The 24351-nt window shown below is 44.6% G+C and overlaps 1 protein-coding gene and 1 long non-coding RNA gene across 3 annotated transcripts in view; one reads left to right on the top strand and one right to left on the bottom strand.

The window, feature by feature from the left end:
* Positions 1-24351, bottom strand: part of PRSS12 (serine protease 12) — a 305892-nt gene that overhangs the window by 263975 nt on the left and 17566 nt on the right. The window lies entirely within an intron of this gene.
* On the top strand, positions 523-6895 carry LOC138656665 (uncharacterized). Its single transcript, XR_011316959.1, has 2 exons — positions 523-1034; positions 6389-6895. It is a non-coding gene; the product is annotated as an uncharacterized lncRNA (long non-coding RNA).

Raw genomic sequence — 24351 nt, 5'->3', positions numbered from 1 at the left:
AACACAGTTCTTACAAGCTAGAGCACGCTGTTGTCTCCTAAAGGTACCGTCACACTCAGCAACTTTACAACGAGAACGACAACGATCCGTGACGTTACAGCGTTCTGGATAGCGATCTCGTTGTGTTTGACATGCAGCAGCGATCTGGATCCCGCTGTGATATCGCTGGTCGGAGCTAGAAGTCCAGAACTTTATTTGGTCGTCAGGTCGGCGTGTATCGTCCTGTTTGACAGCAAAAGCAACGATGCCAGCAATGTTTTACATGGAGCTAACAACCAGCGAGAACGATAAGTGAGTCGCCGTTACGTCACTGGATCGCTTCTGCATCGTTCTGGAGTTGCTGTGTTTGAAGTCTCTACAGCGACCTAAACAGCGACGCTCCAGCGATCGGCTCGTTGTCTATATCGCTGCAGCGTCGCTGAGTGTGACGGTACCTTAAGCTCAGATAGCTTCAGAGAAGTGCTTACAAGCTTGACAGAAGTTATGGTCAGTCTCATAGGCAACGAGTTGTAAACTGTGGAGATCAGACTGAACTAAAACAATCCATCTTGTCTTCTTCCTGAGAAATCTCGCTTACAACAAGATACATTTCTGCTGATTTGACATTTCCTTTTATGGAAGTAATCATGTGTGCATTCCTTCTTTCAATAGCAGCCTTTATTCACCTTCTAGATGATGTAACTTTCTACTGATAAAGACTGGTATAGATTGTTTATGTAAGAGATAGTGAAATATGAGCGCTTGTGCGCATGTCTGTAAAAGTATAATTCTTTTCTATATAAAGGGAGGGCAAAGCCCAGAGAGAGAGATGTGCTCCTGGGCTTCCCCTGTACATGATCACACAATACCTTGTTTGCGTGTCATTTACTCAGGATCCCTACCTCTAGTAAGCCAGGGACTGAGAAGGACTTAACATTTCTTTGGCGCACCGAACGGGGACCCGAGATGAGAGTATTTGCTCGAGATTCACCTGCGGATACGGACAATGGAGATCTGGGATAATGGACGGCAAATGAACTGAAAAACCTGGCCAGGTAAGAGACATTATTAGTTCTCTTTTATCTGCCTTGTATTATCCGAAAGATCTCTATGAGCCGTGTCACGCTGGGTTAGTCTAGTAGTGAGTAGATACCTATAAAACTCGGGTTACTATATTGTATAGATTTATGAGTCCTGTCCCTGGCAGTGTGTGAACAGAGTGAAGGTTGTGGTATGTTGTGAAAGAAGAGCAAAAGTGCGTTGAAAAATAAGCCGAAATAGTTGGGGTATAAGCCTTATACACGGAAGTCAGCCTAACTGGGTCATGTGGTTGCGTCCTTTCGGGGAGACCTCCGCCCATGCTTGACTCTCATTTAAGTGCTTAACCTCCTTCATTTCTGGATAAGGTTTGATAGAATGAGCCCAGGACGCGGGTCCATGAGCCTGGGACAAGTATGCTAACTGACACAGAAAGTTTTGTGATCTGTATGGTGTTGCTGGGTCTGTTTGCGTGCATAATAGCACTTAAGTACATTCTGCACATTCGAAAGAATGGAGCAGATCAGCCCTTCAATATTTTAGCTCCCTAGGAGAGAAGGCAACGAGACATCACCTAGGATAAGTGATTGTCCAAACGTCACCTGGGGTAGAAATAGCTAATATTGAAAAAAAAAAAGAAAAATGGGAAATAAACAGACAAAAACCGTCTTAGGACAAGTGGAAGCAGCAGATATCATACAGGAAAGATGTGGGAAGACAGTCAGAAGTCAGATTAGAAGGGTAAGAGAAAAATTGGGAATTTCAGAAGCACTTATGTTTAGCACTGAATGGGAAAGACTGAGTAAAGAACGAGGTGGAATTATCAAAGACAATGGGTGGGAAGAAGTCATACACTGTATGATAGAGGTCTCAAAAACAGCTAAAGAGGAGAATTGGAAGTATGATCCAGACACTTCCAAATGGATTATGGGGAAGGGAAAAAGTTGTGACATAATCCCACCACCTTACCTAGATCCAAAAGCCCAATCATTTGTACCATCTGGAGGAGCAGAAGGAGGAAAACAATTTCCAGCCTTGTATCCCAATCTTGGTGGGGTAGGAGGATGGGTATGTTCACACTGTGGACAACAAAATCCAGATTGGAGAAATGATTGCCTAGTCTGTGGTACACCTAGACATGGCGCTGTACTTGCCCCTGTTAGGGTAGTACCAAGACCCTTTAGGGAACCTGGTGCTGACGGGGTAATGGGAACTAGATATCACCAGACCCGACAGTATTTTCCTTGGTCCCCTGCTGAAGGTATGTCCCTCCTGCATAATGCGCCTGATCCCACTCAATATCCCATCCGATTTGCACAATACATACAACAAATCATGCAGACTCATGCTGGGGTCTGGGCGGACGGGGAAGAATTATGTAGAATGAAAATGTCCCCCGGACTTTTTCAGGAATTATTGACACACCTACAGCCCAATAGACCAGTGGCAGAAGGGGGTGCCTTACAGACAGAAGCATCAGGTACCCAGTTCACAGAGGCATTAATAATTTTCATGAGAGAAAAACAGAGGGAAAGGGGATCTACGGGTGTGATTATGCAGAAATTTGGGCAAAGTATTGAAGAATATAGTCAAGAATTAGAAAATAGCTTTAGGGATGAAGGATTGGATTTGACTGATGCTTCAGTAAGGAGACTTTTTACAAAACAATTAATAGAGGGGCTAGATCCGAAAATCAGAGAAAAATTTAAATCCTCTACTCCAGATTGGAGAACAATTGAACAACCAAATATTGTGAAACAACGATGTTTAGGAATAGTCATGGATATGAGAGAGAATCGTAAGCCTGTTAGAATAGCACAAGCTAATACAGGAGGAAGAGTGAGACACAACTTTCCTTGCCACTACTGTAAAAAGCCAGGTCATTTCCAAAGAGAGTGCAGGAAGAAGTTGGCAGATATAAAGTCAGGCAAATTTGTTCCCAGAAATAACCCTCCCCAAACGGACAACCAGCAGAAATCTACCATCATAGATGGTCCCATACCAGATTCAGATTGACTCGATGTGTTACAAACTTCCCTACCAGCTAGAAGACCTATGATACAGGTGAATGTGGGGGGGAGAGAGATTCCATTTTTGATAGATACAGGTGCAACTTCCTCAATTTTGAATCAAGATTTTCTTCCGAATCCGGAAGATATTTCAGAACAAACAACTTTTGCTGAGGGTTATGATGGGGTAATTCGAACACTGCCATATACTGTGCCCCTAGAGGTCTCATTAGGACCTAAATGTTTTGCATCCAGATTTTTGTATGCCAGAGGTGCCCCAACATGTTTGTTGGGAACTGATGTCCTAAAGAAATTAGAAGCTAACATCAATTTTAGGGAAGATGGCACAGTTATACTGACTATCCCTGATGATGCAGAAACATTAGAACAATATGTTAGAATTCAGGCTTTTGAGGATTATGCTGAAGAAAAAGAGTACACCACAGATCTAGACCTCTCAATGGTCCCAGAAACACTGTGGGCACAGGGTGACACCGATGTGGGACTATTGCATATCTCTCCTGTAAAACTATCTGTGCAACCAGGAACTGTTCTCCCACAGCTCAGACAATACCCTGTGAGTGCCCAGCAGGAACTAGCGATTACAAAACAGATAGAGGGATATAAAGAGAAAGGAGTTTTGGTAGAGATACAATCACCTGCTAACACTCCTCTGTATCCAGTCAAAAAGAGAACTCTTGATAAGAGTTCTATGCCCAAATATCGTATGGTACATGATTTAAGAGAAATAAACAAAGTTCTAGATCCAATCACCCCAGTTGTACCCAATCCTCATACGTTACTATCACAGATACCAGCCAGTTCTCAAGTATTTACTGTAATAGATCTTTCAAATGCATTTTTCTCGGTTCCTTTACACCAAGATAGTTGGCATTTGTTTGCATTTACATTTAAGGGCAAACAGTTGGCGTGGACACGCCTTCCACAGGGAATGATACACTCCCCTACTCTTTATTCAAATGCCCCACAAACAGTCCTTCAGAGGTTTGAACCCGAACCACAGGTAGTAATTTTGCAGTATGTGGATGACCTACTACTTTGCTGCCCAGATCTAGAAACTGCAGAAAGGTCCACTGTGAGTTTACTATGTTTTTTAGAAAAAGAAGGGTGTAAAGTGAATAGACAAAAGCTACAAGTTTGTCAGACCAAAGTGGTCTTTCTAGGTCATTGCATTTCTCAAGGTAAAAAGCATCTTACACCACAAAGAACTGAAGCAATAAGACAGATGAATGAGCCTAGAAATCATAAACAGCTACGAGCATTTTTAGGAATAGTGTCTCATTGTAGACAATGGATTATACATGCAAGTCAACTAATGCAACCACTGTATGACTGTGTAAAAAGTGAACCTTACATGTTGACAAAAGAAGGTCAGATTTCGTTCCAACAATTAAAAGATGCCCTTGTTTCAGCTCCAGCGTTAGGGCTACCAGACTACACCAAACCGTTTCAGCTTATGGCTGCAGAAGTTGATTCCCATGCTACAGGAGTTCTTACCCAGAAGCATGCAGGGAAACAAAGACCAATTGCATATCTTTCAGCAAGGTTAGATCCCGTAGCTAGAGCAGCGCCAACCTGTGTACGTGTAGTTGTTGCTGTCTCACTATTGTTGGACAAAGCATCAGAAATTGTCCTAGAGTATCCACTCACAGTTCAAACTACACATGATGTTTATGGGATATTAAACCAGGTCCAACCAAAACACATTTCCATGGCCAGACATTTGCGGCTTCAGTGTTCTTTGCTGCTCCCCTCTACTATCACATTTGCTAGGCTTCAGACTCTCAATTTAGCTACACTGCTACCTCTCGAGTCTGAAGGGGGGAATAAGGACACTGATACACACACAAATTTTTTCCCTACAGACACACATGATTGTACAGAGCTCATTTTACAAGAAACGGTAGGCTTACCCAATGTATCCGAAACACCACTTCAAAATCCAGATTTAGAGCTGTTTATAGATGGTAGTAGGTTTGCAGATGACACAGGTAACTTCCATACAGGGTATGCAGTTGTGTCAGAATCTGAAACTCTCAAAGCAGAACCACTTCCACCGAAACAGTCTGCACAAGAAGCAGAACTAACAGCATTGATTGAAGCTCTTAAAATAGCTGAGAACCAGACAGCTAATATATACACTGATTCTAGGTATGCACATGGTATTGTGTTTGATTTTGGAGTAATCTGGAGAGCTAGAGGTTACATGACAGCGTCAGGACAACCTGTAAAACATGCTTCTCTGATCAAACAGATCTTAGAGGCTGCACAAGAAACAAAAGAAGTAGCAGTAATCAAGGTAGCTGCACATGTGAGACTCGACACTAGGGAATCTAGGGGAAATGATAGGGCTGATAAAGCAGCCAAAGCAGCAGCAGTCAAACCCTTACAACAGGTCCATACTGTAAACCTCACAGAAAATACTGAAGATAGACTGAGACAAGCACAGGAAGATGCAGGAGAAGAGGAGAGGGACAGGTGGAAAAAGGAAGGGGCAGAAGAACAAGCGGGAATTTGGAAGAAAGATGGACTAATATGTCTACCTAGAGCCTGGTATCCGATTGTAGTTGGTGGACTGCACCACCCTACTCATGTGTCTGCAAATGCAATGACACTACTGGCAAAGCAAGTCTGGTTGGCTCCAGGTTTTGGCAACTATGCAAGAGACTATTGTGCTGCATGCACTATATGCCTGACACATAATCCCGGACAGACAACAAAGACCCCTATGAAGCACCACGTCCGACCTCTCTACCCGTTTCAGCGATTACAAATAGACTTTATCCAGCTGCCAAAAAGTAATGGGTATGAGTATGTGTTGGTATGTGTGGACATGTTCTCGGGGTGGCCAGAGGCCTATCCAGTTCGGAAGGCTTCAGCTAAAAACACTGCTGTAAAGCTAGTTGCCGAACTGATACCCCGTTACGGTCTCCCTGAAGTGATCGAGTCAGATAGGGGTACTCATTTTACTGGAGAAATATTTCAAAATGTACTGAAAATGTTGGGTGTTGAAAGTCAGTTACACACTCCGTATCATCCTCAAAGTTCTGGTAAGGTGGAACGCATGAATGGAACTTTAAAATTAAAAATACAGAAAGCCATGGCTGAAACAGGAAAGCCTTGGACAGAATGCCTTCCACTGGCCCTTTACTCAATACGCAATACCCCAAGGGGTAAGACTAAACTGTCTCCATATGAAATTTTGTTTGGCAGGACTGCCAATTTAGGATGTTATTTTCCACAGCAACTTGTGTTAAATATTGAGTCATTGACTTCTTATGTGCAAAATCTTCAGAAACAATTAACTAAGGTGCATGCACAAGTTTTTGCTTCCCTTCCAGATCCTGACAACACAGAAGGAAGTCACAAGTTGGAACCAGGTGATCAAGTCTATGTAAAAAGACACACCAGAAAGGCTCTAGAACCAAGGTTTGACGGACCCTTCCAAGTCCTGTTGACAACACCTACATCAGTCAAGCTTGAAGGAAAGGCATCATGGATACATGCAAGCCATTGCAAGAAAAGCAGTATAAACTCATGATATTGATGTTAATAATGATAACCTCAACGGAGGCGTGGGATAGACTGAATTCTCTAGCCCCTTTGAACAATAGATTCGTACAACATCATAGAAAATTAGTGCATGACTTGTTAAACAATACACAAACCCTGACAGATTGTTGGATCTGTACCCATTACTTATTGCAAAACAAAGAAAAGGTTGCGAGAGTTAAACGGAAGAATTAATACTAGATTTGATTCTCTTATTGAATACAAGCATGTACATGTGTAATACCAAATAAAGGCTTTGTCTTTGGCCCTGTGGTAATAAAATAAATAAAAGAAAATGTCAAAGGGGGGAATTGTGGAGATCAGACTGAACTAAAACAATCCATCTTGTCTTCTTCCTGAGAAATCTCGCTTACAACAAGATACATTTCTGCTGACTTGACATTTCCTTTTATGGAAGTAATCATGTGTGCATTCCTTCTTTCAATAGCAGCCTTTATTCACCTTCTAGATGATGTAACTTTCTACTGATAAAGACTGGTATAGATTGTTTATGTAAGAGATAGTGAAATATGAGCGCTTGTGCGCATGTCTGTAAAAGTATAATTCTTTTCTATATAAAGGGAGGGCAAAGCCCAGAGAGAGAGATGTGCTCCTGGGCTTCCCCTGTACATGATCACACAATACCTTGTTTGCGTGTCATTTACTCAGGATCCCTACCTCTAGTAAGCCAGGGACTGAGAAGGACTTAACATAAACAAAGGGAAAGCTTGTTATCTTGGAGATCCACTACCACTGCTACACAGCAGAACATGCGCAGTGCTCACCAGCTATTTAAGTTTGTAATCACTGTTTTGAAGTTGTCCAAGATTGCTGGAGCATGGTGTTTCTTTGTAATCCCTTTGTAATCAAATTTTTTTATCCTAATGTTCAAAAAGCAATTTTGCTATTCAAATTTCATGTATTTCATATTTGACGTGTTTTGGCACGATAGAGTGCAACCTTTTTTTGTGTATTGTATATGGAGGTAGCTGCTCCTGGTATGCACCTATTCACACTAGTTTGGATGTGCGAGTCTTTTTTCTGTCATTTCTATGTTAGCTTATTGACTGCGCACTCCTCCCATCACCATCTGGTTTTTAATTACATCTATTCACACTTGGTTCTGGCCAACCCATATGTAGGCTTTGCTGAGAGAGGTGTCCATATTCACCCAAGCATGCAGACATTAGCCTTCGGTAAGTGTTCACATTTGGACAGGGAGGTCAGGTACCCATCAGTTTTTTAATGAGACCACCTTGACGATGGTTGATGGGCTCACACTATTTGGCCAAATTCTGTGCTAAGCGCCTCAAAAAAAAATTTTTTATCCTAATGTTCAAAAAGCAATTTTGCTATTGAAATTTCATGTATTTCATATTTGACGTGTTTTGGCACGATAGAGTGCAACCTTTTTTTGTATCTTTGTAATCCCTGCCAGCTACAGTGAAATGCTTACACTATAGATAGCAGTGGTGGTCAATCTCCTAGGCAATGAGTTGTAAGCAAAAGAAAACTGTTACTATGTCAACGGCTGGAAATTGTAATAAGCAGCAAATTGCAAAAGTAAATGCTTTTACAATACTTTGAATCTAGGAAGATGTAAAAAACTTTTTGAACAACACACTTGGTAACTATTAGGCTGGCATCCCACTAGCGAGTTTTACGGACGTATGAGAGGCGCAGAAAATACGCATTGCACACGGCCCAATGATTCTCTATGGGGCAGCTCCTATCTGCCGTATTTTACGCATCTGTATTATACGGTATTGTTCGGGCGTAGAAAATGGCAGCATGCTGCGTTTGTCAGTGTATTGCGCAAAAAATACGCCAATGAAAGTCAATGGGGGCGAGAAAAATACGGATTACACACGGACCAACAGTGTGACTTGCGATAAATACGCAGCGGTGTTCTATAGAAAAGCCGGCAATTCAGTGTGGTGTACAGTAAAATCACACTGACAGGTTAGAATAGCTATAATAAATGTCTACACATAGTATAGGGATATATATATATATATATATATATGTCAGTGAGACACATATATATATCTACTATATAATTGTCTAAGGGTCACTTCCGTCTTTCTGTCCTTCTGTCTGTCTGTCACGGATATTCATTGGTCACGGCCTCTGTCTGTCATGGAAATCCAAGTCGCTGATTGGTCGCGGCAAAACAGCCACGTCCAATCAGCGACGGGCACAGTCCGGAAGAAAATGGCAGCTCCTTGCTCCCCGCAGTCAGAGCCCACTCTGTACTCCCCTCAGGTCAGCGCTCACACAGGGTTAATGGCAGCGTTAACCGTGGTGTAACGCACTTGGTTAACACTGCTATTAACCCTGTGTGACCAACTTTTTATTATTCATGCGGCCTATGCAGCATGAATAGTAAAAAGATCTAATGTTAAAAATGAAAACAAAAATAAAATCGTTATATATTCACCATCCGTCGGCCCCTCGGATCCACAATAGGCCTTTCCCACTCGCGATGCTCCAGTAACCGGTCCATGCTGCATGCATTGTGGTCTCGCGAGATGATGATGTATGGTCTCGCGAGACCGCTACGTCATCATCGCGCGAGACCGCAATGCACTCTTCAGACCGGAGCGCGCAAGGACCATCGGTAACCGGCCGGATCGGGAGGCTCTGGAAGGTGAGTGTGTAAGTTTTTTATTTTAATTCTTTTTTTTAACAGGGATATGGTGCATACTACGTGACTGGCCAATATACTACGGGTCTGTGTTGTATACTACGTGACTGGGCAATATACTATGTGACTGGGCAATATACTATGTGGCTGGGCAATATACTATGTGGCTGGGCAATATACTATGTGGCTAGGCAATATACTATGTGGCTGGGCAATATACTATGTGGCTGGGCAATATACTACGTAACTGGGCAATATACTATGTGGCTGTGCAATATAATACGTGGCTCTGTGCTGTATACTACGTCACTGGGCAATATACTATGTGGCTGGGCAATACACTACATGGTTGGGCAATATACTATGTGGCTGGGCAATATACTACGTAACTGGGCAATATACTATGTGGCTGTGCAATATACTACGTGGCTCTGTGCTGTATACTACGTCACTGGGCAATATACTATGTGGCTGGGCAATACACTACGTGGTTGGGCAAAATACTATGTGGCTGGGCAATATACTATGTGGCTGGGCAATATACTACGTAACTGGGCAATATACTATGTGGCTGTGCAATATACTACGTGGCTCTGTGCTGTATACTACGTCACTGGGCAATATACTATGTGGCTGGGCAATACACTACATGGTTGGGCAATATACTATGTGGCTGGGCAATATACTACGTAACTGGGCAATATACTATGTGGCTGTGCAATATACTACGTGGCTCTGTGCTGTATACTACGTCACTGGGCAATATACTATGTGGCTGGGCAATACACTACGTGGTTGGGCAATATACTATGTGGCTGGGCAATATACTATGTGGCTGGGCAATATACTACGTAACTGGGCAATATACTATGTGGCTGTGCAATATACTACGTGGCTCTGTGCTGTATACTACGTCACTGGGCAATATACTATGTGGCTGGGCAATACACTACATGGTTGGGCAATATACTATGTGGCTGGGCAATATACTACGTAACTGGGCAATATACTATGTGGCTGTGCAATATACTACGTGGCTCTGTGCTGTATACTACGTCACTGGGCAATATACTATGTGGCTGGGCAATACACTACGTGGTTGGGCAATATACTATGTGGCTGTGCAATATACTACGTGGCTCTGTGCTGTATACTACGTGACTGGGCAATATACTACGTGACTGGGCAATATACTATGTGGTTGGGCAATATACTATGTGGCTGGGCAATATACTATGTGGCTGGGCAATATACTATGTGGCTGGACAATATACTATGTGGCTGGGCAATATACTAGGTGGCTGGGCAATATACTAGGTGGCTCTGTGCTGTATACTACGTGGCTGGGCAATATACTATGTGGCTGGGCAATACACTACGTGGCTGTGCAATATACTACGTGGCTCTGTGCTGTATACTATGTCACTGGGCAATATACTATGTGGCTGGGCAATACACTATGTGGTTGGGCAATATACTACATGGCTGGGCAATACACTACGTGGTTGGGCAATATACTATGTGGCTGGGCAATATACTATGTGGCTGGGCAATATACTACATGGCTGGGAAATATACTACGTGACTGGGCAATAAACTACGTGGCTGGGCAATATTGTCATGATCCCAATGGCAGGGGATCACAAAAAGGACAAGCACAGATACAAACAAGCTCTAGGGCGATGGAACCTGAGCTGACCGCGACCCTGAACCTAACACACAAATAAAAGTAGCCGGGGAACGTGCCTACGATGATCCTAGACGTCTCGCTCCAGCCGAAGATCTAACTTCCCCTATCAGAAGAAACACAGACCTCTCTTGCCTCCAGAGAAATACCCCACAGCAAATAGCAGCCCCCCACATATAATGACGGTGAAATGAGAGGAAAGCACATACGTAGTATGAAAACAGTTTCAGCAAAATGAGGCCCGCTAAAGCTAGATAGCAGAGGATACAAAAGTGAACTGCGCGGTCAGCGAAAAAACCCTTCAAAAAACCATCCTGAAATTACTTGAACTCATGTGCCAACTCATGGTACATGAAAAGCAATTTCAGCCCACTAGAGCAACCAGCAGCAGAGAATCACATATCTGCAGGCTGGACTAAAAACCAAATTAAGCAAAACACAACACAGGAAAATCCAAACTTAGCTTGTCCAGAAGGTTCTAGGAGCAGGGAGCAGAGGTAACAAGACACACTGGATACATTGATAACCGGCGAGGAAATGCCAGCAAAGCCAGGTTAAATAGGAAACTCCCATATGCTGATGGAACAGGTGGAACCCAGAAACCCAGGAAAGACAAGTCACCCAGTACCATCAGTAACCACCAGAGGGAGCCCAAAAACAGAACTCACAACAGTACCCCCCCCTTGAGGAGGGGTCACCGAACCCTCACGAGAACCACCAGGGCGACCAGGATGAGCCCTATGAAAAGCGCGAACCAAATCATCAGCATGAACATCCGAGGCAACCACCCAAGAATTATCCTCCTGACCATAACCCTTCCACTTGACCAAATACTGGAGTTTCCGTCTGGAAACACGAGAATCCAAGATCTTCTCCACAACATACTCCAATTCTCCCTCCACCAGCACTGGAGCAGGAGGCTCAAGAGAAGGAACAACAGGTACCTCATACTTCCGCAACAACGACCGATGAAACACATTATGAATAGCAAACGATGCCGGGAGATCCAAACGAAACAACACAGGGTTAAGAATTTCCAAGATCCTATAGGGACCGATGAACCGAGGCTTGAACTTAGGAGAAAAGACCTTCATAGGAACAAAACGAGAAGACAACCACACCAAGTCACCAACAAGAAGTCGAGGACCCACGCGACGACGGCGATTAGCAAACTGCTGAGCCTTCTCCTGGGACAACTTCAAATTGTCCACCACATGACTCCAAATCCGATGCAACCTATCCACCACCATGTCCACTCCAGGACAATCAGAAGGTTCCACCTGACCAGAGGAAAAACGAGGATGAAACCCCGAATTACAAAAGAAAGGAGAAACCAAGGTAGCAGAACTAGCCCGATTATTAAGCGCAAACTCGGCCAGCGGCAAAAAGGTAACCCAGTCATCCTGATCAGCAGAAACAAAACACCTTAAATAAGTTTCCAAGGTCTGATTAGTTCGTTCAGTCTGGCCATTCGTCTGAGGATGGAATGCAGACGAAAAGGACAAATCAATGCCCATCTTAGCACAGAAAGTCCGCCAAAATCTAGACACAAACTGGGATCCCCTGTCAGAAACGATGTTCTCAGGAATCCCATGCAAACGAACCACATTCTGAAAAAACAGAGGGACCAACTCAGAGGAGGAAGGCAACTTAGGCAAGGGTACCAGATGAACCATTTTAGAAAAGCGATCACACACAACCCAGATGACGGACATTTTTTGAGAGACAGGGAGATCCGAAATAAAGTCCATGGAAATGTGCGTCCAAGGCCTCTTCGGGATAGGCAAACGTGACAACAATCCACTGGCCCGAGAACAGCAAGGCTTAGCCCGAGCACAAACCTCACAAGACTGCACAAAAGAACGCACATCCCTCGACAAGGAAGGCCACCAAAAAGACCTGGCCACCAAGTCTCTAGTACCAAATATTCCAGGATGACCTGCCAACGCAGAAGAATGGACCTCGGAGATGACTCTACTGGTCCAATTATCCGGAACAAACAGTCTCTCAGGCGGACAACGATCAGGTTTAGCCACCTGAAACTCCTGCAAAGCACGTCGCAAGTCTGGGGAGACAGCAGACAAAATCACCCCATCCCTAAGGATACCAGAGGGCTCAGAATTTCCAAGGGAGTCAGGCACAAAACTCCTAGAAAGAGCATCCGCCTTCACATTCTTTGAACCTGGCAGGTATGAAACCACAAAATTGAAACGAGAGAAAAACAGTGACCAACGAGCCTGTCTAGGATTCAGACGCCTGGCAGACTCAAGGTAAATCAAATTTTTGTGATCAGTCAAGACCACCACACGATGTCTAGCACCCTCTAGCCAATGACGCTACTCCTCAAATGCCCACTTCATGGCCAAAAGTTCCCGATTACCAACATCATAATTCCGCTCAGCCGGCGAAAACTTTCTAGAAAAAAAACGCGCATGGCTTCATCACTGAGCCATCGGAGCTTCTCTGTGACAAAACCGCCCCCGCTCCAATCTCGGAAGCATCAACCTCAACCTGAAAAGGGAGCGAAACATCTGGCTGACGCAACACAGGAGCAGAAGAAAACCGGCGCTTAAGTTCCTGAAAGGCCTCCACAGCCGCAGGAGACCAATTAGCAACATCAGCACCCTTCTTAGTCAAATCCGTCAAAGGCTTAACAACACTAGAAAAATTAGTTATAAAACGACGATAGAAATTAGCAAAGCCCAAGAACTTCTGTAGACTCTTAAGAGATGTAGGCTGCGTCCAGTCACAAATAGCCTGAACCTTGACGGGATCCATCTCAATAGTAGAAGGGGAAAAAATATACCCCAAGAAAGAAATCTTCTGGACTCCAAAGAGACACTTTGAGCCTTTTACAAACAAGGAATTGGCCCGCAGGACCTGAAACACCTTCCTGACCTGCTGAACATGAGACTCCCAGTCATCAGAAAAAACCAAAATATCATCCAAATACACAATCATAAATTTATCCAGATATTCACGGAAAATATCGTGCATAAAGGACTGGAAGACTGAAGGAGCATTAGAAAGTCCAAAAGGCATTACCAAATACTCAAAATGGCCCTCAGGCGTATTAAATGCGGTTTTCCACTCATCACCTTGCTTTATTCGTATATGATTATACGCACCCCGAAGATCAATCTTAGTGAACCATTTAGCCCCCTTAATGCGAGCAAACAAATCAGTCAACAATGGCAAAGGATACTGATATTTTACGGTAATCTTATTCAAAAGACGATAATCTATACAAGGCCTCAAGGAACCATCTTTCTTGGCCACGAAAAAAAAACCTGCTCCCAAAGGGGACAAAGATGGACGGATATGTCCCTTTTCCAAGGACTCCTTAACATAATCCCGCATAGCAGTATGCTCTGGCACTGACAGATTGAACAAACGACCTTTAGGAAATTTACTGCCCGGAATTAAATTTATAGCACAATCGCAATCCCTGTGAGGAGGAAGCGAACTGAGCTTAGGCTCCTCAAAAACATCCCGATAGTCAGACAAAAACACAGGAATCTCAGAAGGAGTAGATGAAGCGATAGAAATCGGAGGTGCATCATCATGAACCCCCTGACAACCCCAGCTTAACACAGACACTGATTTCCAGTCAAGGACTGGATTATGAGTTTGTAACCATGGCAGACCAAGTACTAGAACATCATGCAAATTATACAGTACCAGGAAGCGAATCACCTCCTGATGAACGGGAGTCATACGCATGGTCACTTGTGTCCAGTACTGAGGTTTATTCATAGCCAAAGGTGTAGAGTCAATTCCCTTCAAAGGAATAGGGACTTCCAGAGGCTCCAGACTAAACCCACAGCGATTGGCAAATGACCAATCCATAAGACTCAGGGCAGCGCCTGAATCCACATAGGCATCGACGGAAATGGATGATAATGAACAAATCAGAGTCACAGACAGAATGAACTTAGACTGTAAAGTACTAATGGCAACAGACTTATCAACCTTTTTTGTGCGTTTAGAGCATGCTGATATAACATGAGCTGAATCACCACAATAAAAGCACAACCCTTTTTTCCGCCTATACTTTTGCCGTTCACTTCTGGACTGAATTCTATCACATTGCATTATCTCAGGTGACGGTTCAGACGACACCGCCAAATGATGCACAGGTTTGCGCTCCCGTAAACGCCGATCAATCTGAACAGCCATAGTCATAGACTCATTCAGACCAGCAGGCGCAGGGAACCCCACCATAACATCTTTAATGGCCTCAGAAAGGCCATCTCTAAACTTTGCAGCCAGAGCGCACTCATTCCACTGAGTAAGTACCGACCACTTCCGAAATTTTTGACAATAAATTTCTGCTTCATCTTGCCCCTGAGAGAGGGCCAACAAAGCTTTTTCAACCTGAATCTCTTGGTTAGGTTCCTCATAGAGCAAACCCAATGCCAGAAAAAACGCATCTGCATTAAGCAACGCAGGGTCCCCTGGTGCCAATGCAAATGCCCAATCCTGAGGGTCACCCCGCAGGAAAGATATAATTATCTTGACTTGCTGAGCAGGGTCTCCAGAGGAGCGAGATTTCAAAGAAAGAAACAACTTGCAATTGTTCCTAAAATTCAGGAAACGAGATCTATCTCCAGAAAAAAACTCTGGGACAGGAATTCTAGGTTCAGACATAGGAGCATGTACAACAAAATCCTGTATATTTTGAACCTTAGTGGCAAGATTATTCAGGCTGGAAGCCAAACTCTGGACGTCCATGATAAACAGCTGAGATCAGAGCCATTCAAAGATTAAGAGGAGGAGGAAGTAGCCAGGCTGCAATAAGGCTAGGCAGCAAACTCTGAGGGGAAAAAAAAAAAAAAAAAACTTCCTCAGACTACTTATCCTCCTACTTCAGCCAATACAATTAACACTTTGTGGGCCGGTTATACTGTCATGATCCCAATGGCAGGGGATCACAAAAAGGACAAGCACAGATACAAACAAGCTCTAGGGCGATGGAACCTGAGCTGACCGCGACCCTGAACCTAACACACAAATAAAAGTAGCCGGGGAACGTGCCTACGATGATCCTAGACGTCTCGCTCCAGCCGAAGATTTAACTTCCCCTATCAGAAGAAACACAGACCTCTCTTGCCTCCAGAGAAATACCCCACAGCAAATAGCAGCCCCCCACATATAATGACGGTGAAATGAGAGGAAAGCACATACGTAGTATGAAAACAGTTTCAGCAAAATGAGGCCCGCTAAAACTAGATAGCAGAGGATACAAAAGTGAACTGCGCGGTCAGCGAAAAAACCCTTCAAAAAACCATCCTGAAATTACTTGAACTCATGTGCCAACTCATGGTACATGAAAAGCAATTTCAGCCCACTAGAGCAACCAGCAGCAGAGAATCACATATCTGCAGGCTGGACTAAAAACCAAATTAAGCAAAACACAACACAGGAAAATCCAAACTTAGCTTGTCCAGAAGGTTCTAGGAGCAGGGAGCAGAGGTAACAAGACACACTGGATACATTGATAACCGGCGAGGAAATGCCAGCAAAGCCAGGTTAAATAGGAAACTCCCATATGCTGATGGAACAGGTGGAACCCAGAAACCCAGGAAAGACAAGTCACCCAGTAACATCAGTAACCACCAGAGGGAGCCCAAAAACAGAACTCACAACACAATATACTACGTGGCTGGGCAATATACTACGTGGTTAGGCAATATACTATGTGGACATGCATATTCTAGTATACCCGATGCGTTAGAATCGGGCCACCATCTAGTATATGTATATATATATATATATATATATATATATATAAATATATATATATATATATATATATATATCTGTATTTATATTTCATACAGCGCTAGATAGCAGAAAAGCCGGTAAATCAATTGCCGGATTTTCCTATCTCCTTCCCAAACCCGACAGGATATGAGACATGGTTTACATACAGTAAACCATTTCATATCCCTTATTTTTTTAATATATTCCTCACTAATAATGTTCCAAGTGTCTGTGTGCCAAATTTGGGGGCTCTAGCTGTTAAAATAAAGGGTTAAATCATGGAAAAAATTGGCGTGGGCGCAATTTTCTCCGCCAGAGTGGGAAAGGCAGTGACTGAGGGCAGATATTAATAGCCTAGAGAGGGACCATGGTTAAAGGACCCCCCTGGCTAAAAACATCTGCCCCCAGCCACCCCAGAAAAGGCACATCTGTAAGATGCACCTATTCTGGCAATTAGCCTCTCTCTTCCCACTCCCGTGTAGCGGTGGGATATGGGGTAATGAAGGGTTAATGTCACCTTGCTATTGTAAGGTGACATTAAGCCAGATTAATAATGGAGAGGTGTCAATAAGACACCTATCCATTATTAATCCAATAGTAGTAAATGGTTAATAAAACACACACACATTAGGAAAAAAGTATTTTAATGAAATAAAGACACAGGGTGTTGTAATAGTTTATTATACTCTCAATCCAATTGAAGACCCTTGTCACCTGAAACAAAGTTAAAATAAAAAATCAACAATCTCCCATACCTCCCGTCGTTCGCCAATTTTTTCCGTGATTCAACCCTTTATTTTAACAGCTAGAGCCCCCAAATTTGGCACACAGAAACTTGGAACATTATTAGTGAGGAATATTTTAAAAAATAAGGGATATGAAAAGGTTTACTGTATGTAAACCATGTCCCATATCATGCCGGGTTTGGAAAGGAGGTAGCAAAAGCCGGCAATTGAATTATCGGCTTTTCTGCTATCTAGCGCTGTATGAAATATATATATATATATATATACATATGTTTTAACGAATATTTGAGCCCTTGGATCGATTGTATGTCCGTTTTGCAAGCCGGCGAGAAAATCTTGCAGTACGGGTACCATACGGATTACATACGGAGGATGACATTCGCAAAATACGCTGCCACACCCTGCCTACGGATGACATACGGATCACTATTTTGGGAACAATTCTGAGTATTACGGCCGTAAAAAACGGACCGTATTTTCATACGCCTAGTGTGACGCAGGCTTTATGACAGCAGAACTATAATAGAACACTTCCCAGTGTTAGATAAATTTGGGAGACCGTTGTGTCAAATGTCACATTTTAATGTTTAAGCCTAAATGGATTTTTTCATGCCCTTTAAAGACATTTAAAACTTGTTTATAGTATATGACTTTTTTTCCTCTTTTAGGGCAGATGCAGACAAGCACATTTTCAATTCGAGCGCAATCTGACAAAACATTGGATCGCACCCGGACTAATGTTATGCTCTGGGGCCATGCACATGTTCAATTTTCTCCCCTGACATGGTCTGAGAGAACCGGATTGCACTATGATCACACTCTGATCAAACTCTGCTCAGAGGTTGATCAGGGTCTGCATAATCGGCCCGATTCTTTCAGAAGAACGAATCTAAGACAATCTGCACCTGCCCTTAAGGAAGTACATGTCATCCTTCATACCAAAATGTTACCATGGCCGATTTTTTTTGTTGTTTTTAAATTTTAGTGTAGGTAATTAATAAAAATTGCATAAGATTGATAAATTTAGTGTAGGCATCTACTATATAATTGTCTAAGGGTCACTTCCGTCTGTCTGTCCTTCTGTCACGGTTATTCATTCGCTGATTGGTCTCGGCAGTCCAGTCGACCAATCAGGGACGGCCACAGTCCGGAAAAAAATGGCCGCTCCTTCCTCCCCACAGTAAGTGCCCGGCGTCCACATACTCCCCTCCGGTCAGCGCTCACACAGGGTTAATGGCAGCTTTGACCGCGGTGTAACGCACTAAGTTAACGCTGCTATTAACCCTGTGTGACCACCTTTTTACTATTCATGCTGCCTATGCAGCATGAATAGTAAAAATATCTAACCGCTATGTCATCATCGCGCGAGACCGCAATGCAATATACAGACCGGAACGCGCGCCAAGCATCGGGAACCGGCCGCTTCGATCCGGAGGCTCCAGGAGGTGAGCATGTAACTATTTTTTATTTTAATTCTTTTTTTTTTAACAGGGATATGGTCAGAGGCGTAGCTAGAGCTTTTGCCGCCCGGGGCTGTTCCCGAGTTTGGCGCCCCCCCCCCCCCCCCCCCCGGCTCAATACACACAAAGGTTACCAAAAATGGTTTTCCTGTTTTGTAGAACTTAAACTGGGCCTAATGGTGTCACCCCCACATGCCAAACCTGTGACTTAATACCACCACACCATGACCAGACCACATAGTGACCGAATAATACTACATACAAGGGACAAATACCACAACACCATTTCCAGACCACATATTACCACCACATAGTGACTGAATACTACAATACTGATCAGTAATAAAAAAAAAAAACACAATACTATCACCATAAGTGCCAGTATTCACAGGAGATCTGTACTTAGTATGCAGTGTCTGTGTAGAGGTAATACAGAGATCACTGGTGGTATTATACACAGGAACTCTGTATATAATGTATAGGTAATACAGTGATCACTGGTGACATTGTACACAGGACCGCTGTATATAGTATACAGTGTATAGTGTCAGTGTATAGGTAACACTGACTCACCAGTGACGTCTCTAGGTGAAGTCCTTCATCTTTCATCCAGCACAGACCGCCATCATTCCTTCCAGCCAGGACTCGTCTCTGCAGGAAATTACACAGTTATCTCGAGCTCTGCTTGCAGAACACATTACTTAATTTTTCACAACTTCTACATTACACCACATGAAGACAAAAAGGCGATATAGTGTCACTCTGCACAATAACAGTACCGCCCCCCCATTTAAAACAGTATACTCAAAAAATAAAATAAATACATCACTGCAGTAATAATATCCCTTAATTAGCCCCTATGGTAACACTATTCCCCACCCTGGCCCCGTTTATCTCATTCCTGGCTCCAGCCATATGTTCTCGTATCCTGCACTCATGACTATCCATTCTACCCCATATGATCTCCCCATCCTGCCCCACCAGCCTCCATCGTATCCGTCCTGCCCCATGATCCAATCCTGCCCCATGTCTCCAATCATGCCCCAAGTCCTGCTCCCAGTGTGTCCAGCAATCTGCCCCAGTGTGTCCAGCATATTACCCCCATGTTGTCCAGCAATCTGCCCCAGTGTGTCCAGCATATTACCCCCAGTGTGTCCAGCAATCTGCCCCAGTGTCCAGCATTGCCCCAGTGTGTCCAGCAATCTGCCCCAGTGTCCAGCATTGCCCCAGTGTGTCCAGCAGTCTGCCCCAGTGTGTCCAGCATATTACCCCAGTGTCCAGCATATTACCCCCAGTGTGTCCAGCATATTACCCCCAGTGTGTCCAGCATATTACCCCCAGTGTGTCCAGCAATCTGCCCCAGTGTGTCCAGCAATCTGCCCCATGGTCTCCTGTATTGCCCCAGTGTGTCCAGCATTCTGCCCCATGGTCTCCAGTATTGCCCCATTGTGTCCAGCATTCTGCCCCATGGTCTTCAGTATTGCCCCAGTGTGTCCAGCAATCTGCCCCATGGTCTCCAGTATTGCCCCGGTGTGTCCAGCATTCTGCCCCATGGTCTCCAGTATTGCCCCAGTGTGTCCAGCAATCTGCCCCATGGTCTCCAGTATTGCCCCAGTGTGTCCAGCAATCTGCCCCATGGTCTCCAGTATTGCCCCGGTGTGTCCAGCATTCTGCCCCATGGTCTCCAGTATTGCCCCAGTGTGTCCAGCATTCTGCCCCATGGTCTCCAGTATTGCCCCAGTGTGTCCAGCAATCTGCCCCATGGTCTCCAGTATTGCCCCAGTGTGTCCAGCAATCTGCCCCATGGTCTCCAGTATTGCCCCGGTGTGTTCAGCAATCTGCCCCATGGTCTCCAGTATTGCCCCGGTGTGTTCAGCAATCTGCCCAATGGTCTCCAGCATTGCCCCCAGAGTCAGACATAAAGAAAAAAAAAAAAAAGTAAAATCCTCACCTCTCCCGTTCCTAGCGCAGGTCCGGTGCAGTCAGCGTCTCTCCGGCTCTGCGACGCTCAGGACAGAGAGGCTGAGCGGCGCGCACAGTAGTGACGTCATCGCGCCCTCTGCTCTGAGACGTCGCAGAGTCAGAGGACGCTGCAGCTGCCGGCGCCGCAGGAACCAGGAGAGGTGAGTATAGAGCGGGGGGCGGGGGCCCAGGGGCGGGGGGAGCCTGGTCGTGGCGGCGGACGGCGCCGCCCGAAGATTTAAAGGGGCGTCTCTTTTTTTTTCTCCTGCAGCGCCGGCCGCCCCCCGCATTGTGCCGCCTGGGGCGGACCGCCCCCCCCGCACCCCCCTTCCTACGCCACTGGATATGGTGCATACAACGTGACTGGCCAATATACTATGTGACTGTGCTGTATACTACGTGGCTGGGCAATATACTACGTGGCTCTGTGCTGTATACTACGTGGCTCTGTGCTGTATACTACGTGGCTCTGTGCTGTATACTACGTGGCTCTGTGCTGTATACTACGTGGCTCTGTGCTGTATACTACGTGGCTCTGTGCTGTATACTATGTGGCTCTGTGCTGTATACTACGTGGCTCTGTGCTGTATACTACATGGCTCTGTGCTGTATACTACTTGACTGTGCTGTATACTATGCGACTGGGCAGTATACTACGTGGCTCTGTGCTGTATACTACGTGGCTTTGTGCTGTATACTACGTGGCTCTGTGCGTAGCTGGGCAATATACTATGTGACTGGCCAATATACCCCGTGAACTACGTGGCTGGGCAATATACTACGTGGCTCTGCTATATACTACGTGGCTGGGCAATATACTACGTGGCTGGGCAATATACTACGTGGCTGGGCAATATACTACGTGACTGGGCAATATACTACGTGACTGGGCAATATACTACGTGGCTCTGCTATATACTACGTGGCTGGGCAATATACTACGTGGCTGGGCAATATACTACGTGGTTGGGCAATATACTACGTGGCTGGGCAATATACTACGTGACTGGGCAATATACTACGTGACTGGGCAATATACTACGTGGACATGCATATTCTAGAATACCCGATGCGTTAGAATCGGGCCACCATCTACTTTATAATAAGGCCCCAAATAACCAACATTTTTAGTTCAAATGCAAAAATAAATATCCCTCTAAATACCATGATCACATTAGCCTTCTGACACCAACCATTGCATATAGGTAGTAACTTGTACCAGTTGTAGGAGTGCTTATACAGGCAGTGTCAAACTCCATACACACAGTAATATATGTTTGCACACTGTACTGCACTACACACATTCCCTACAGTTCCTTTTTATGGATCCCTAGTTATTTTTGACAAGGTATTTAGTATTGCTAAGGAAGCCATATGCCATGTGTTGAGCTGTTTTTCACTGACTACTAGAGTTGAGTGAATCACTTCAGTTCAAATTGAATTTGTGTTGAATCTTTGAGAATTTACTGCAACCAGTGAACTTGAACAATTTGAATTTTGATTAGCACAAAATGCCAAAAATGACTGGTGTCATTTTACATGGTGCAAAAAATTGCATTAGAGAATGCTCACATGACCTCGGGCACGGCCAAGCGGGCTTCCCCATAATGCTTTGCCGCTATCACATCACATGATATAGTGCAACCAATCAGGAGGAACCTATCAAAGCCAGTATAAAAGCAGAGGCAAGAATGCAGCAGCCATTTTGCTGTGAATTTGGCTAGAGAGAGGACTTCACAGCTGACAGCTTAGCAAAAGAGATAGGTAGAAAAAGCCATAAAACAGTGGAAAAATAGTGTACGTTGTATAGCAGTAAGAATGAAAAAGATTAGTGTAATCTGTGAAAAAAAAGAAAATAATTCTCAGATTCAATTGATATAGAGATAGGAAAGTTGGCAGCAGTGATTGATCACAACCGTGATTGTATTAAAGTGTAGCTGGCAGTTATGCACATCTTTTGTGGGCAATAGTCCTTGCAATATTGGCAATTTGAGGCAACATTTTGGGAAAAATTTAGTAAAGCCAAAAGATTAGCTCATCTCTACTCAATAACTGTGTATCCATTAGACAAAGCCTTGACGTGACTCTGTGCAAAATCTTAGGAACACAGAATTAGTGTATGGACATAAAACAGTGTATGGCCCAGATTCATTAAGACTGGCATTTCTTCTGTGAGCCCAATGAGGGCATTTAGGAATGAAATACGCCAAATTCATTAAGAGGCACACAACACTTAAAGAGTTTAGTGCATCTTATCACTGTCATGCACCTTGCCACTTGTTACTCCAGTCACAGACTGGAGTAACATATCTACAGTAAGAAATGCTGTCACTTTTGAATAACTTCATGGGTAGGTATAGACACTCCCCATCCTGCCCCAAACTTCTTTCAAACTCCACCTATTTTGTTGGAGCTACCAGAAACTGGAGTGAAAATGTTAAAACTGGCAACAATTTCATTTTTTAACAACCTCACATTAGCCCCAAATTTTGCAACTTTAAAAAAAATGTTTTATACCAGTTTTCCAATGTAAACATTTTGTTGAATGGGGCAGGCTCGGACTGGCCAACCGGAGGATTCTCCGGTGGGCCCAGGCACTGACACCTGCTGGCATACTGGCCAGCAGCTGCCCAGGGCCCCCACTGCTCCAGGGGCCCCCAGCCAGTGGCTATGTGGCCCCTGAGTCAAGGAGGCCCACCCTGTGCCAGCATAGCAGCAACTGGAGACAGGAACCTGTCCCCACTGCTAAAGCAAAATGAATATTCACGCTTCCCCAAGCCCCTATGGGCCTGGAGAGGCGTGAATACCACTTCTCTTTAATAGCGGGCAGCGTTAGCCACTGGCTGCAGCTAACACTGCCGGCATGTAAAGCACCACATACACACACGCAGGCACACACACACAGCACAGCTCACCTCCCGGCATCCTGCTTCCTGTCTGAGACAGCCCAGCTGGATGATGTCATCATCCAGTGCGCTGTATCAGACAGAAAGCTGCCGGCAATGAAGAGGCTGCAGGATGTGCTGCTGCTGCGGGGAGGTGAGCAGTGCTGTGTGTCTGTGTGCCTGCATGCATGTGAGATGAGCTGCTGCTGTGGTGAGCTGTGCTGTGTGTGTGTGTGTGTAGTGGTGAAGGACAATGATATTGGTGGGGGAGACAATGATGGAGTTGATTGATGGGCAATGATGGAGGTGGGGGGAGACAATGATGGAGGTGATGGGCAATGATGGTGGGGGAGACAATGATGATGGTGATGGACAATAATGGTGGGGGGAGGCAATGATGGAGGTGAGGGGAGGCAATGATGGAAGTGATGGGCAATGATGGTGGGGAGACAATGATGGAGGTGATGGGCAATGATGGTGGCAGGGAAACCATGATGGAGGTGAGGGGGAGGCAATGATGGAGGTGAGGGGAGGCAATGATGGAAGTGGTGGGCAATGATGGTGGGGGAGACAATGATGGAGGTGATGGGCAATGATGG

This window comes from Ranitomeya imitator, chromosome 1, assembly GCF_032444005.1.
Source record: "Ranitomeya imitator isolate aRanImi1 chromosome 1, aRanImi1.pri, whole genome shotgun sequence".
Lineage (NCBI taxonomy): Eukaryota > Metazoa > Chordata > Amphibia > Anura > Dendrobatidae > Ranitomeya > Ranitomeya imitator.
Note: the sequence above shows the minus strand (reverse complement) of the source record. Positions and strands in the feature narration are given on the sequence as shown.